Below are 5,156 nucleotides of genomic sequence, written 5' to 3'. Positions count from 1 at the left end.
GCAGGAGGCTGGAAAGAAAGAAGAAACATAAACATAGAAGATAGGAGCAGGAGTAGGCCATTCGGCCCCTCGAGCTTGCTCCGCCATTCAATGAGATCATGGCTGATCATCCAAACTCAGTACCCTGTCCCTGCTTTCTCCCCATATCCCTTGATCCCTTGAAGAAAGACTTGCATTTATATAGCACCTTTCACATCTCCAGGACGTCCCAAAGTGCTTTACAGCCACTGAAGTACTTTTGAAGTGTAGTCACTGTTGTAATGTAGGAATCACAGCAGCCAATTTGCGTACAGCAAGCTCCCACAAACAGCAATGAGATAATGGCCAGATCATCTGTTTCAGTGATGTTGGTTGAGGGATAAATATTGGCCCAGGACACCGGGGAGAACTCCCCTGGTCGTCTTCGAAATAGTGCCCTGGAATCTTTTACGTCCACCTGAGAGGGCAGATGGGGCCTCAGTTTAACGTCTTATCTGAAAGACATTGGAGCTCCAATGCATGAGCCAGGGAGCAGCAAGATGGGATTATGTGCCTGGTCTGCTACACTGATCATTGCATTTTTACTGCTGTGCTTTGGGAAGTCAATAAATTAAGACTGTAGAAAGGGAAAGGACGATCTGTCACTGAACCTGTCTCACATATCTCTGGACAACCAAGCATAGAGAACAAACAATGCGCTACGCATATAGCAGTCACCAACCAAAACAAAACTAATGTGTTCAGAAGTATCAGTACTGAAATACTAATGGGTTCTGAAGAAAAAATAAAACATAAAGGGCAATAAAAAGGCTTCCTATAGGCACAATAGTAATACGAGGATCATCAAGGTGGAGGTAGGATGGAAGGAGAGAAACAAGGTAAGTTTGTAGTGGAGAGTGAGCGAATGGCAGAGACATTAAATAAGTACTTTCAATTTTCACAGATGTGGTGGAGATTGAGATTGTAGAGTGGGCATAGAACAGTTAGTGGAGATTTCTGTTCAACAAGCGATAGAACTTACTCAACTTAAGGTAGACAAATCACTAGAACTTGATGGTTGACATTCGAGGATCTTGAAGGAAGGTAGGGAAGAAATACCCGAGGCTCTGACTATTTGGAAAGGAAAGTTGTGCCAGCGAGCCACTATGGATGAATCTTAGGCATCTGCCAGAAGGAAGATGGGAAATGCCAGTCACTTGATGAGCTGCCAACACAACTTGCCCCAAAATGACGTTTTGTGGCCTCATCGGCCCCCTTTACCAGGGGGCCAGCTTCCCGGAAAAGATGGCAACTTTATTTGGTCCCCACATCCGCTGGGCTGAGAGTCGATATGTTTGGTTCTTCCTGGTGTGCAGAACGCTTGACAGAATATAGGCTGGGGATGTAGAAATTCCCACCGTATCTGGCTCTTTTACCGATGTTTGGCCTCCTCTGCTGCACCCCTGGGGATTTGCATCAGGAGCGTGAACTTTCAGTCTAAAATATTGGATGAAATTACTGAGCCCCTGAAGAAACAGATATTACTCACGGTCCGTCAGCATGGATTTCTCAAGAAGGTGGTCGTACGTAATCAACCTTGTATGATTCTTTCAAGAAAAAACAAGGAGGATGGATGAAGAAAATACAGTGGATGTTGTTTATATGGATTTTCAGGAAGTAGTTGAGTAGCTGCCATATAAAGATGTTTTAGTAAGGATAACATTACATGTGATTAAAGGGATCGTGGCCACATGGATAGAAAGATGGTTGGATGGAAGAAAGCAAAGACTATGGATCAAAGGAATAACAACAGAAAAGTGCTGGAAGCACTCAGCTGGCCAGGCAGCATCCGTGGAGAGAGAAACAGAGTTAACGTTTCAGGCCTGGGACCCTTCAGCAGAACTGGAAAAAGCTGGAGATGTAACAGATATTAAGCAGATGCAGAGATGGAGGGGAGTAAGGAATTGAAGGAATATACTGTGCTTATGTAAGAGGCAGGAAAGATCAAATGTTGCAAATGGGAATGGCAAAATCATACAGCATGAAAAATGGGGGCAGGGGTTATAGTTTGAAATTGTTGAACTCGATGTTGAGTCCAGAAGGTTGTAAAGTGCCTAATCGAAAGATGAGGTGTTGTTCCTCGAGCTTATGTTGAGCTTCATTGGAACAATGTAAGAGGCCGAGGACAGAGAGATCAGAGTGGGAGTGAAGCGGAGAATTAAAGTAACAGGCGACCGCAAGCTCAGGGTCATCTCCCAACTCTGCACCTGCTTAATATCTGTTACATCGCCAGCTTATTCCAGTTCTGATGAAGGGTCCCAGACCTGAAACATTAACTCTGTTTCTCTCTCCACGGATGTTGCCTGGCCCGCTGAGTGTTTCCAGCGTTTTCTGTTGTTATTTCAGATTTCCAGCATCCGCAGTATTTTGCTATTGTATAGATTAAAGGAAATGTCTTTGACTGAAAAGTTGTGGTGAGTGATGTTTACAGGTGTTTGTATTTGGGCCACTCTTAATTTAATATTTTCAGAGACGATCTGAACTGAGAAATGGACAGAACAATCTGGGGGTTGTGACAAATTGTGACAAAGATTGCAAATGCCCACAGGAGGTCATAGATAGAAAGATATTGCATTTATATTGTGCTTTTCACATCCTCAGGGTGTCCCAAAATGCTTTACAGCCAACTAATTGCTGCTTTTTGAAGTGTATTTACTGTAGCTAAATACAGAAGCAAATTTGCACACAACAAGGTCTCACAAACAGCAATGAAATCACTGACCAGATAATCTGCTTTTGATGATGATGGAGGGATAAATATTGGCCAGGGTAATTCTCCCCGCTCTTTCCTGAATAGTGGCATGGTTTTTTTTAATGTACACCTGAATAAGTCGAGGAAACTCAGTTTAATGCCTCATCTGAAAAACAACACCTCCAACAATGCAGCACTCCATCAAGTTTTGGGCTGAAGCTATTGGGAGCAGCAGCAAGAGTGGACCGACCTGTGAGGGAGCAGGCCAAGGAGGAGCAAGGAAATAAAGCCCGAGGCTCGAGGCCCAGACCGAGCTATTGGGAGCAGCAGCGAGAGCGGACTGACCTGTGAGGGAACAGGCGAAGGAGGAGCGAGGAAATAAAGCTCGAGGCCCAGACTGAGCTATTGGGAGCAGCAGCGAGAGCGGACCGACCTGTGAGGGAACAGGCAAAGGAGGAGTGAGGAAATAAAGCCCGAGGCTCGAGGCCCAGACTGAGCTATTGGGAGCAGCAGCGAGAACGGACCTCAACAGGCAACATTCGAAAGTGACGTCAGAGATTTAAAGTGACATCGGCACAAGGGAAGCAGTTGATTGGTAAGTAGGACCTGGTGAGTATTTTTACAGTCCAGTCGTTAAAGAAAAGTAAGGTCTCTAGTTTAGAGTAAGTAGTGTTTAAAGTGAAGTAAGGTCCCTAGTGTATTTAATATTCTTTAATTTAAAGGAAGTAAATTAAGGGTAGAACATGGCAGGGCAGCTCGGCAGCGTGGAGTGCTCCTCCTGTGCTATGTGGGAAGTCAGGGACACTTTCGGTGTCCAGGGTGAGCATGTGTGCAGGAAGTGTCTCCGGCTGCAGCTACTCGAAATCCGCGTTTCAGAGCTGGAGCTGCGGCTGGAGTCACTATGGAGCATCCGTGAGGCTAAGATCTTCGTGGATAGCACATTTAACGAGGTGATCACACCGCAGGTAAAGAGTGCACAGGCAGACAGGGAATTGGGTGACCAACAGACAGAGTAAAAGAACTAGGAAGGTAGTGCAGGAGCCCCCTGGGTCCATCTCCCTCTCCAACAGATTTTCTGTTTTGGATACTGCTGGGGGAGATGGTTTCTCAGGGGAATGCAGCAAGAGCCAAGTCCGTGGCACTATGAGTGGCTCAGCTGCACAGGAGGGGAGGAAAAAGAGTGGGAGAGCAATAGTGATAGGGGATTCGATCATAAGGGGAACAGATAGATGCTTCTGTGGCCACAGATGTGACTCCAGGATGGTATATTGCCTCCCTGGTGCCAGGGTCAAGGATGTCACTGAGCAGCTGCAGGACATTCTGAAGGGGGAGGGTGAACAGCCAGAGGTCGTGGTCCATATTGGTATCAATGACATAGGTAGAAAGAGGGACGAGGTCCTGCAAGCAGAATATAGGGAACTAGGAAATAAATTAAAAAGCAGGACCTCAAAGGTAGTAATCTCAGGATTACTCCCAGTTCCACGTGCTAGTGAGAGCAGAAATAGGAGAATAGACCAGATGAATGCGTGGCTGGAGAGATGGTGTAGGAGGGAGGGATTTAAATTCCTGAGGCATTGGGACAGATTCTGGGGAAGGTGGGACCTGTACAAGCTGGACGGGTTACACCTCGGCAGAAACGGGATCAACATCCTCACGGGGGTTTTGTTAGTGCTGTTGGGAAGGATTTAAACTAGTTTGTCAGGGGGCTGGGAACCTAAGTGTGGGCCCAGAACAGAGAGAAACAAAGCTGGAAGTGCAAGTTAGAAACGTAGTCAGCAGAACTAGCAGGGAACAGAAACAAAGGCCAACAGTAAAGAGGGTCAAAGTGCAGGAAAATATTAAACAGGCAAAGTTGAAGGCACTTTATCTAAATGCACGTAGCATTCGCAACAAGGTGGATAAATTAATGGCACTAATAGAAGTAAATGGTTATGATGTAATTGCCATTACAGAGACATGGTTGCAGGGTAACCAAAGCTGGGAACTGAATGTTCCAGGGTACTCAACATTTAGGAAGGACAGACAAAAAGGAAAAGGAGGTGGCGTAGCACTGTTAATAAAGGGATGAGATCCGTACGATAGAGATAAAAGATCTTGGCTTGGCAGATCGTGATGTAGAACTGGAACCAGTTTGGGTGGAGCTAAGAAACAGCAAAGGGCGGAAAACATTGGTGGGAGTTGTGTATAGGCCACCAAACAGTAGTGGTAATGTAGGGCACAGTATCAATCAAGAGATTAGAAGTGCATGTAACAAGGGCAATACAGTAATCATGAGGGACTTTAATCTACGTATTGACTGGGCAAATCAAATTACCACTAATGGTGTGGAGGACGAATTCTTGGAATGCATGCAAGATGGTTTCCTGGATCAGTATGTGGAGGAACCAACCAGGGAACAGGCTATTCTGGATCTGGTACTGTGTAATGAGAAAGGACTAATCAATAA

This window comes from Somniosus microcephalus, chromosome 14 (genome assembly GCF_052327205.1).
Source record: "Somniosus microcephalus isolate GS21.2 chromosome 14, FLI_Smic_1.0, whole genome shotgun sequence".
Classification (NCBI taxonomy): domain Eukaryota; kingdom Metazoa; phylum Chordata; class Chondrichthyes; order Squaliformes; family Somniosidae; genus Somniosus; species Somniosus microcephalus.
Note: the sequence above shows the minus strand (reverse complement) of the source record.